The sequence below is a fragment of the Sinohyriopsis cumingii genome, chromosome 6 (assembly GCF_028554795.1).
Source record: "Sinohyriopsis cumingii isolate HCF-2022 chromosome 6, ASM2855479v2, whole genome shotgun sequence".
NCBI lineage: Eukaryota > Metazoa > Mollusca > Bivalvia > Unionida > Unionidae > Sinohyriopsis > Sinohyriopsis cumingii.
This window is the reverse complement of record NC_142966.1, coordinates 34,115,557-34,128,317: the sequence shown is the minus strand read 5'-3', so window position 1 is coordinate 34,128,317 and position 12,761 is coordinate 34,115,557. Positions and strand designations below refer to the sequence as shown.

General features: G+C 33.7%; 1 non-coding gene across 1 annotated transcript; it reads right to left on the bottom strand.

Moving 5' to 3' along the window:
- Window positions 1-5,017: 5,017 nt before the first annotated feature.
- Window positions 5,018-5,091, bottom strand: Trnat-cgu (transfer RNA threonine (anticodon CGU)). Its single transcript has one exon. It is a non-coding gene; the product is annotated as a tRNA-Thr (tRNA).
- Window positions 5,092-12,761: the final 7,670 nt, after the last annotated feature.

Here is a 12,761-nt window from a genome sequence, read left to right as displayed (position 1 = left end):
AATTCCACTCCAATGGTAAACATATGGAAACACTATCATATTCAAAATTCAATAACTTAAAATTTATGGGTGCTGATAATGACACCTATAATTTTTCGTGCACATCTAACCTTGGTGCAAGCTTATGTGTGGAGAACACCATATGACCCGTGGCAATTTGTTTACATACATGTGCATGAAACACGTGTTATTGATTCTGCACCAAATGAATCAGGTGCTACTTTCAGTATTGAGTACTCCTGAGTCAAGCCTGTAAAAATGCTAAAATTGCATCAGTATAAATTTGTCAATATTTGTTTTACATTACATATAGGATAAGCTCTCAAAAGATATTTTTCCTAAAATTTTAATTTTCATTATTAACCAATTATGGACCACCAAACCTGTAAATACTCTATTATTTCTTCACCCATTTATAGACTGCTTCACAGTTCTTCCGTATAATTAGTACCGTGTGTCCTATAACCAGATTTAATTTTTTTTGAAAAAGTTGTATTTTACTCCTTGATATTAGAGCATAATTGTAAGAAAGAATTGGCCATGCTTGTGCATGGATAATAGTGCAATAGCATTATATGTGATACCAATATCTATAGTTAAATTGCATCCGCATTACATGTTGCTGTGTTGTATTGTACTTATTAATGGCTTATTCTTGTTATTAAAATAATTGTTTTCTGCCTTTGTATCTTCATGTTATCTTTCTATGGCATGCATGCTACACAAAAGAAACACAAGCATGCTGACATCAGCAAGTATGACATCACAGGGTATCAAATTACATGACGCATTGTATTTTCATCTCTTACTGGCTATAAGACAAGTTTTAAATGTTTTAAATTTCAAAATTGCATTTCTTTTCTTGCTGACTCTCACAGAAATAAGATACAGTGCATCCCTATTCACATCAATCAAACAAAACAAATAAGTGTGCTACATGACAGGTCAAAATGATAAGAGGCCATTGCCCTTTTGTGACTAAAACAAATACACACACCCATGAAGCATCAAGAGATGCTGATATTCCAAACTTATTTAAACTATCATCACATGTGATTCATGACCCCCAAATGTTAATAAAAAGGTATAAAAGCCAAGGAAGAGTTCCATAAGCTTTATTAAACTGAATAATTAAATAACATAGTGCTACTTTTTAGTATAAAACTATGGGGAAGGGTGAATAAGCAAAGAATAGACAGAGCAACTTCTTCAAGCCTGGTAATGTTCCCCACAACAAGGGGTGAGGGGAAATGTGTATCAACCCAAATAACACATCAACATGAGGTATGTTACATAAGGACATCAAGAGACAAATTTAAAAAAGCTATCCAAAGTTCCTATAATGCTGACATTGATGTTGGAGACAGAAAGTGTATGCACAAACTGTTATGACTCAAGCTATTAAGTATGATGGAGGTGGAGAAATGTGTGAAAAACTTTGCTATGCCAAGACAAGTTCATGTCTCTATGCAATATGCAGACACTGATAAAAATTGTCACTAAATACACTACTTGTTAAATTTAAGTAATAGAATTGAATTGCATATTGAAGTTGTCTAATACATAAATATATACCTACATTTACCCAAAGCTCATAAAAAGTTAAGAAAAAGTCTCAAAATCATTACTGTGCCTACTTTCCACTATAAGCAGTGTTAAATTACTTACTTTTTAATATAAAGCTGAAAAAATGCATACATTATTGAACAAAAGAGAAACAAAACAAACATTGCAATCACTCAATTACAGTCAAAGGGGAGGTAATACACCTTGATTTGGCAAACCAAATAGCAAGCTCTAATTTACAGCTAAATGATTCCTTACTATTACTTGATGGTAAGAACAGAGCAATGTAGGTTTTATAAATAGCTTTTGTTTCAAATATAAAACCATATTTCTGACATGAAGCTTGTTTTCATTTATTCACAACAACATATATGGTGAACAAAACACATATCGCTTAGTGCACGCAGTAATCAAATGCTGAGATTTGGAATAATGTGTTCAGAGACCACAAGTTGCAACACCCTGAGTATGAAGGTTTTCTATCATGGGACTTGGTACATGAAGAAAAAAGAGATCTGGTTTGGTGGGAGAGAGCAGTATGTTCACCATGCAGTTATACATCAAGAATGTTTCAACTGTATGAAGAGAGGATGGGGAAGAAAAACTGCCTGTGTAAAGAATGCAATACAGATAGGACTTTTGCAGACTTATATTGGGACTGAAGGGTTGAAAACTATTATTTTAAGTGAAAATATCCCTCCCTGCTCCCTCAACAAAAGGAATGCAGAAAAGTTCCAATACTGTTTGCCCAAAAATGTAATGTACCAATATGAGAAACATGCTGAACATAGAATAGGTGTCAAGGAGTTTAATTCTAGGATAAGAAATAAGACCGGTATAATTGATATTCAATGTGACTCGACATATAATAATTCAATTTACAGGTTGAGGCAATGCAGCATGTGCAGTTTTGTGCACAGTCCTTATTTTTACAATGTTCTCTGCTTTGATCTGCTGAGTGTGTCTCTAAAGTTAAATGATCAGTACGGATACATAAGTGATTGTGAAATAAGTGGCTTACATATTAAATCTCCCCCACCCCCACCCCCTTTTGGGGAATTGTTGCATGTGTTAAATGGTATTTAACCATATAGGCCAATCTATGGGTACCATCATATGAAATTCTGCCATCAGGCCATACTATGCTCTTTTCCCTATGGCCTGAGCTATCTGCTTCCACTCTCCAGTGTATAAAACCATCCCCATCTGTCTTTTGTATAGAATTTTTCTCCAAAATCACGAGCAAACCATGATAAAAAGACTCCATTATGATTGTCATATGTAAAAACCACCAAATTGATACCCTGTATGCACGTGGTAACCATGGAAACAACAAACTCCTATTATGGTATAGGTCGCATATAGAACTCACGGTACTAATTCCACTCCAATGGTAAACATATGGAAACACTATCATATTCAAAATTCAATAACTTAAAATTTATGGGTGCTGATAATGACACCTATAATTTTTCGTGCACATCTAACCTTGGTGCAAGCTTATGTGTGGAGAACACCATATGACCCGCGGCAATTTGTTTACATACATGTGCATGAAACACGTGTTATTGATTCTGCACCAAATGAATCAGGTGCTACTTTCAGTATTGAGTACTCCTGAGTCAAGCCTGTAAAAATGCTAAAATTGCATCAGTATAAATTTGTCAATATTTGTTTTACATTACATATAGGATAAGCTCTCAAAAGATATTTTTCCTAAAATTTTAATTTTCATTATTAACCAATTATGGACCACCAAACCTGTAAATACTCTATTATTTCTTCACCCATTTATAGACTGCTTCACAGTTCTTCCGTATAATTAGTACCGTGTGTCCTACACGCCAATCGTAACTGTCTATGTCAGTGTGTTGCACTGTTTGACTATTAGGCCGTCATCAATACAACCATTTACCGACAATGTTAATTTAATGTGTATGTAGCCTAATTTGTTAATTAACGCGAAAATAAATGTAAAGACGAGACAACTGGTTACTCACGTGTCTGGACAATTCAAATTTGGCCAAGTCACAATGAACTGGTGATAAAATCAAATCCAAGAGTCATTCGTATGTCAAACAAAACAATAAATCCATTGCTTTGAATATTGGACTTCTAATCAGATCGCAGAATGCCAATTTAGCTAAAAGATTAAGACCATGCTTTGGAATGTTCAGAACTTAGATCGTGTATCATGGATAGAGTTTTTTGTTTGATTATGACGTAGCCATTACGTTGCAGATGAAGAATCCCCTGTTCTATAAATAGCTACGTAGCAAACGCCTCAACAAAAATTCGTACGCTTAAACAGGTTCTAAAACTGATTAGATATATTTATTTTAAAAAATAACAGTGAAAAAATAAATACAATTATAAAGGGTTGCAATTATAATAGGTTAACGCTGTTTGTTATGATTTTATCGTGGTATAAACTGTCAGTTGCCGACACACACATCTTACATTACGCCCTTTGGGCGTTATTTGCTATGTGATTCGGCAACTAACATGAGCTAAAGATGACATTAAGTTCATGATGAGCTAAAGATGGCATTAATTTCATCATCTATTTTTACTAGGTATAATTTAGTATTGATAAACATCTAATCCAGCTAGTACCTGTTATTTTCAGTTTCATACATTTTCGGTTTCAGTTTGTTTCAAATTGGTTCGGTCGTGTTATTCATAATGCTTATTTTCGTTAATTAAGTACATCGTGTGTCTGTGATTTCACCGATAAGCCCCAACGAATAATCTATTTATATTAGCCAAACAATTCCAGATAACACATAGACGCAAAAGACTTACATGCATGTGACCTCAAACATATTTTACATATGGTTACTTGATTGCATTATTTCACTGTCTCCTAAAAATAAAATGAGGACAAAATGTCCCGAAGAAGCTATGTCAAGAAATACTAATTATTTGTTTGTGTACACAATACCACTTTCTGTTTCTATGTTGCTTATATGAACATTGTAACAATTGTTATGATAGTTCATTTAAGAAAACATAATGGTGTTAGGCATTGTATAATTTCTTGACTGCTTAAAATAGATGATTCAAAAATGAGAGAATAATTTTACTTGGCATGGTTTGGAAAGTCAGACAAGGAACGACATGACAAAATCAACAATAAACAAGTCAAGAGTAAATTCGGACTGCAATTAAAAGAGCAAATGGGGACACCTCTGCGTAGAAACTGTTAGATTCCGAATCACAAAGATTGTAACGAACTTTGTGGTGTTGTCTCATGTCTGATTCGGTAACTGACAGTTTCTACAATGTTCTACGAAAAGAAACATAAATCCTCGCATAAACCTATAAGTATTTATAAGCCAAAAATCGATTCGTTGTAGTTCCAACCATCATCCTACACCGAAAGCATTTCTAACTCTTAAAAGTCCATGTAAATGGGCAAGATTTGGACATTGAAAGTAATAAAAGTATTTGGCTCCAGAGGGAATTGAACTCTTGACTTCCACTTTACGAGACTGGCGCTCTAACCAGCTGAGCTATGGAGCCATATATTCCTAATGTTTTCAGCTATGCTATTAAAACAACATCATTAGCTAAGCAATAATCTATATGTGTTATAGGTAACCATTATCTTTATTCAACACTTAATCAATGTTGTGCCCCTTGTAATATAACACTTGAGGATAATGTAATATTCCCTTCTAATAGATACTTAAACATTCAACTTATCACTCGTTCCATTGACGAGTCCCTTTTCTGACGGTTTTTGAATGTAACCGTTCTTTCAGCTCCCAAGAATGTGACAATAAACATATCATTCATATTTATAGTTTTATTAGCATTGAACGTTATTTTACCAGAAATGTTTAAACCATGCATAATATTGCATAAGTTGTTTATGAAGTAACGTGCTTATGAAGTAAAATAAAACTGAGGCTGCCATTCTATTTCTCGAACTGAAACCTCAAAAGTAGAACATTACCAATCCATTGTTATGAACGGTGAGAGAAATGAAAATACTTCAAGCATTCTTCACCCGAAGCCACACAAAAAGAAGCACAAAAACATACCTCGAGCTTACCCCGATTCAGAAAAAATTAAAAACAATCACATCAATAAATACTACTCTGATTTAAAGGTCACCGGTCATACTATATCATTTTTCTTTCTACATCAAATTTTGCATTACATGATTACAAGTATTTATACTCGCACAAAACGAATTTTAAAAACGTATCAAGTGTAAAGAAGAAATAATAATTTGATTACTCGAAATAGAAGGAAACAACACTGTTATTTCCCCTTAGCTATGATTTCCCACCTACAGAGGACGCCAACCGGAAATGACGTACATTTATCCACATAAGACGAAGTACATGGTTCTTGTTGTCAAAAATAAGACGCTATAAACTATAGATAGGGAACATTTATATCAAACTATTGAAAACTAATTTACTGTTCATCATCTTATCGATGTACGTGCACGACGCACTAGATTGTTTCGCTTTCAAAACTGTTTCATTGTTCCAATTTTTTTTTACAATTCCCGTTAATACAGGTAAAAAGGAATAAATGCTGGCTTCCCTATGTCGATCGACTTTGTTAAAAAAAAAAAGGAATCGGCACACTTAAAAGAATCAAAAGGAACCAAAGTTGGCTTCCTTATGACGACCGACTTCATAACAAAAAATCGGCACACTGAAATGAATCCAAAGTCAGTTTCCGGGGTTGCTTGGTAAAAAAAATAAAATTAGTATTTGTTCTTATAATGTATCAGGCCTTCAAGCAATTGGGTGATATTCGCACCTCATTTGCGATTTTGTTATCTGACATAAGCGATGCACACCACATTAAGGATGGATACACCAGCCGACATCTGCTACACATACGGAGTTAATGGATAATATTTTCTTGAATATATTTCGCATGATGAAAAAAGAAAGAATAAATGATAACAATGCAATGTTAGTTTCTTTAATTTTATGTTCAAATAAGTGTTTTGTTTATCTATGTTTTTGTACCGTGCAGATGCGGGGGTGGGCGGGGGGGGGGGGGGGGGGGGCACAAATTCAACGCAAAAGTATTTCGTTTCTTAAGTCTTGGGACATATACCTTGACGAAATTGTTTTCACCATAAGTTCTGGGACAGGAAAAAAATAATCGTATTGTGTTCCGATATGTTCTTTAAATAAGGTATATATATATATATATATATATATATATATATATATATATATATATATATATATATATATATATATATATATGTATGTATGTATGTATGTATATATATGACTGATTCTACAAACTTATACACCTATACATGATAAACGTTCCAGAGTAATACCTATTATTTCATTTTTTAAATCCTTTTGAGTTCCTATTGGTTATAATTATGGTCTATAATGAGTTTGACCAAAGTCTACACCCTGTATTTGATATATTTGACTTTCTATTCCTCTTTCTACGGGATTTAGGAGGATTTAGAACTTTCCCATCTCTCACCCTATTCGATCCGACGGCTTTAATCCACTTTCTGTTGGTGGTAAACAGGGCTTTGCGGAAAAAGAAAGGACCCTTCTGTCCCATCATCACTCTTTTGGTTACATCCATTATTACTGTTTTATTTGATCAGGTCAAAACCGTTTCGTTATCAATTATCTTGCTGCTGGCAAAATATCGATAATTGTCATTTTTAGTTTATTCCGTTTCATCTATACATGTTGCTAAATTAGTTTAAGGCGATTCTCCGCCTATTTAGCGAAATAATGTTATTCATCCAGCTGAAAAAAGTCTTGGTCGAAATCATGTGTTGTCATTGGGCTTGGGATAGCGTTCACATTGACTTACTACTGCAGGCATGGTTACTGTTCAGGCTGGAAAATGCTGTGGATTTTTTCCAGCTTCAAACCTAACTTAAGGCAAAGCTTTAATTTACTGTAAGCTTTACCATCATGTATTTATCTGTTTCTGGTAAAAAGTAATTTTGGTACAGATGGTTTTCTGCGTTCCGTTCTTCTGTGAGCAAAGCAGCGTACATACACTCTAGGCAATATATTTCTCTGGAGTTAGAGGGTAGTCCTTGAAATTGCTACGCATTCCTTTTGATATATCCTGCTCAAGTTTTAGCATGCCACCATATTTATTATCCTCTGCAATATATAAGTGTTATTGATTCATTCGATTTCCTCCTTCGATGCTCATCAAACAATGTTCACAGGGATGTATTTACTCATAGCCACATCGTGCAAGTTCATATGCACGATATACATAACAAAATATGTTTACTTCGTTTTGCTGTATTCATCGTCATTGTAGTTTTTCATTCAGTACCAGTATACTATTAGCAGATTGTTTTCTCGTATCTAACTGGGTAATATTTATTTATCATTTCTATCAGTAACATACCGTACTTTGCTAACAATTTGATTTAATAGTAAGTATCTATGTCATGTACTATATTCTAGGAGGGATATAATAATGTCATGTAGACATGTCTGAAGTCTACACAATTATTGTTTGATATTGATGTGTCTTTCTTTACATCTTAATAACCTTGATCACTCTGTGAGATCAGGTTCATGTAGTCCGATATATCGTGCACATATTAATAATCGTTACCAGGAATAATTGAGTTAAAAAAGTGGTGTTATAAAGTTAAATTGGAACAATACATGTTTAGAACAACCTTTAAGTCTGTTGAAATAAATATAGGGGCAAATGTCTTTACGGATAAATGTAGCCTTCATATGTTCAAGTATTAATAAGGGTAAATGTCTTTACGAATACATTTAAAAGTCATACGTTCCAACAACTCGCTTCTCTGAATAAAATAGTATATCATCTAACTTATTAGTACATTGCTCTCATTAATTAATCCACATATCAATAACGTTCAATGCATCCGGTTCAATGCATTCATAATTATCAACGAAACCAGATCTCACACATAGATAACTATTAACGAACCCCGATTCCATACATCGATAACTATCGAAGAACCCGATCCTTGCTTAACTATTGTCTCGCTTCGTTCTTTACTGAATTTGTATAATGCAAAGTAATAGCTAAATGATATATACGTTCCGTTTGTGTTAGTTATAATTACTACCTATTTTACTGCATCCTGCTTGACCGATTCCATGATAAACATACGAATACCATAACTGGATAAATGATTAATAAAACGTTGGATAATTTTGTAATATTTAAAGTTTAATTTGCATTATTTCTGTTCAAGATTTGTTTTTCTGCGGTTATGTGATTATGGTCACTAACTTTGAAAGTGTAAGCGTCATTTTGCTCCATAAAACCTACTTTGCTTGAATATATCATCCCGTGTAATCCTGTCATAAGACAAAAGAACAAGTGAGTGGAATGTCTATCCCCATGTAGGGTTCGGAAGTGGGTGGTGAGCAAATGTGACGAAAAGTTCAGCCTTCTCTTTGGGAAAATCAGGAAAAATCATAAATCAATACAGTTAGACCTGGACTCAAAGACTAGGAAAAATTCGACCAAAAGATATGGTTGAGACAGAGAAAATTGGCCCAGATTTCTCACACCTGAACTTGAAGAAGACTTTAATAAATTAATGCAGAGGAATAATAGTTCAAGAAAATAATGACATGGTATTAAACTGCTGTCTTTGTATGCATGCAAACGTTTCATCTAATTAGTCTCTAATGCTATTCAGGTTACTGAGCTAAAACAACAACACCCTGCACCCAAAACTCAGTTAAAATAGAATATACAATTTAAGAGTTAAACCCAAAAGGTAATGCTGTACCACCGTCAGACCACTTTCATCATCAAATTAACAACATTCCAGAGATGCCGTGAGACTGTTTTATCTTTGCTGCAAACATAATTCGTAGTATCCCAGAAGTAGAATGTCACAGCCAACCATCAAATCTGTTCTGTACCACTCAGTACTCAATATGATTTTTATCGTGTAACCCCCTATGCTATTAAATTGAATAAGAATATTGACATTTCGACCTCCTAAGCTTTTAAACCTTCAAAAAATCGATTAAGTTAACTTTTTTTGTATTAGCAGAAATTAAAAGTGATCGACAGATGATCATTTGTGCGTTACCTGATAAAATAATTTTTTCTTGAAATTAAATTTGTTTTAAGGATATATATATATATATATATATATATATATATATATATATATACACACACACACGTTGTGGAATTATGCTAATTATGGTAGATCATTGATTGACACTTTGCCATCGAACTTATTGCGCAGTTTGTACTTTTACAGTTTAAATATCTCTTCCGGGCACTTGTTGACTTGACCAACAATGCTATGTCAAATGCTTAAGCAGTAAAGGTTTTTAGATTATATTATTCACATATAACGAAGTTGCAAGTGTTTATGCAGCTGAGTTTCCTGGATCCTAGTACAGAGCTTACAGGGACCTCTCTAGCGCAGTCAATAGCTACGCTATAGGTGATGAAGCTGATAATTTATATTTATAACGGCTCATTCTGAAAAGTTTGTATCAACTTAATTTAATCGGGCAACACTTTTGTTTGATATAAAAACATACTTAACAAGTCACCAACATTATATATATATATATATATATATATATATATATATATATATATATATATATATATATATGCTCCCAGCTGAAAGTATGCAAGTACTCCTACTTATTATTCAGTGGATATACCCCCAGCATCACTCACTATCGAGTGCCTTTGGGAAGAAGAACAATGGCCTTCTTGCCGCCTGCTGTCATGGACTGTAGGGGGATCTGTAAATAGCAGATGGATGCTGTTTCTAGTTCTAGTGCGATAATAAGATGTTCATCTGGTATTCCGGCCTGGAAGTGAATACAGTCTTTATTATTATTATTTCGTAATTTACTATCAGTCTTTAATTTTGTCTCAAAAGTTACGTCATGCATTTTTAAATCTAAAATTTATGTTGAATTCAAAAAATTTTGTTTGCAAGATTCTTTTAAAAATAGTTCAAAAGATATTTATGAATATATTCTCCAAATTCAGTCTATAACTATAATAGTTTCCTTCAGTCCCCCGATTCATTCTATCAGTACTTGCAGAAAATTCCAACAAATTTTAAAACTCAACGGTTTTAATTTGAGGTCTGTGAAAATTATTCTTTCATATTAGAGTTATTTTCATTGTGAACGATCACATTCGACAGCTATGAAATACCACGGTTGCAGCTTTACGCATAAACCGTCTAGCTTTGTCATTCCATATCGCTGTGACAGTCAGGACCCAGTGAATGCTATCCTCTGACACTGCACCCAAAATTTGACTGCAACATTGGAGTAAAAGGTCCTTTCTGAGGTGATCAATTACGAGGCAAATGACGGTCATCGCGGGTAGTTCCCTTCCCATTTCATCAGCTATTTCTTTTCTTCGATTTAGTCCCTGAAAGTTTTTAATAGCTCTCGCGTAATAATAATAATAATAATAATACTTTATTCATAGAGGATAATTTATTTAGTCAAGGACTATTCTCCCTTGACGCCCTAAATAGGAACAGTATAACAATGTGCGTTATATGAAAGATTGCAGTAATTATTGTTTACTTTAACGTATTTAGTATCAAAATACTAAATTCCATTGTAACCTATTAGAAAACATACATAACTCATAGTACCTCTTCTTAAATACTGTACTATTTTCATATTGTGCATTTAGTGGAATCTAGTTCTATATATCTGTACCAGAATATTAGAAGCTCTATTAAAATTGCTATGTTGATGGTTTTGGTGTTTGAATGTTTCCATGTAATATTGATCTCAACGGGTACTGTGTTGAAAAAGTCCTGAAGATACTATGATTCAGCTCCATGTAGACATTTATATACAAGAACTGCCTTGTCAAAATCTACCCTTTATAGTGTGAACCATTCTATTTCTGTAAACAATGCTTTTGAGGGATGATCAATAGATGAAAATTAAGCGAGATGCCCGTTTCTAACATTTATTAATCCTGTCAAGCAGATATTTGGCCCAGTTTCCCCATACAGTTAAACAATAATCCATTGTTGGAAGGAAATATGACTTGTAGTACAGATTGCGAGTTTCCATACTTACATATTTCTTGATTCTGCTGAGTAGAGCCAAATCATCAGTATCATCAGAGAGAAAGGTTTCACACAGACCTAGAATACTGACTGATCAAGTTTGCTGTAAAATTAATTTAATCAAATTCAATTTAGAGAGGATGTGTTGGATATTTAAGTTGATTACTTGCAGAGGCCAAGCACAGGACAGTTTTGATCAGAGGATAGCTTTTCAGACAGTATGCAATGTGTTGTTTTGTAGACTTAATATATCTTCATCACAATGATTATTTACATAAACAAGTGAAGATAACATACAAGACCAGTCTGCTGTACCATGACCACATGTGGTAGAGTTTAATATACCAGAATGCACAATATGAGACTGATTTACCTATGCACAAGAATCATTTGACATATTAGACACTTGAGATGCCTCTGAGATTAAGAAGTAACTTTAACATTATCACATTGTTGGTTACATTTTAACAAGTCGCATATTCCACACATATTAGATAGTGTCTGAAAACTGTTTAAATAATTGTAATAGTTATATTGAAAAGTATACATATATTCTAATCCAGTTTGTTGTTGGATATGTGTTGCATATGCCTCTACTTCATTGCCTTCTACCTACTGGTATGTGTATGACTTTTGTTTATGTCTTAGATCGTTACAAACATAGCACAATATATGTTTTCCGTCCAGACAATGCTGTGTTACATGACTATGCTCTTCACAATACAAACAATTTTCTGAGTCTTGCCTAACCTCTTAAATAAGTCTTATACATTGGTCAATATTCTTCAGGAGCAAGGCACTAATTCTATTCGGCAAGTGGATTTGGTCTCTCTGGTATAATATTAAGGTTAAATATAGGCTCATTTGTTTCTCGTGAACTTTACAGTGTCAGAATAGTGCAGTATTTTACGATATTGCACTCACGTTCATTTAATATTTTACTCACGTGTACGACACGTATGCACAATAGTGTATTAGAAACCATTTTGTAAACAATTCGTTTACACTCACGTAGTAGATGCTTTACGCTTCGGTTGATCAAATTTGTTTCTAAATGAACATAAGCAGATGTTTCGTGGACAGCCACATACCAGCTGATTTGCCTCATTCCGCGTTAATCTTTTTGATACAATGT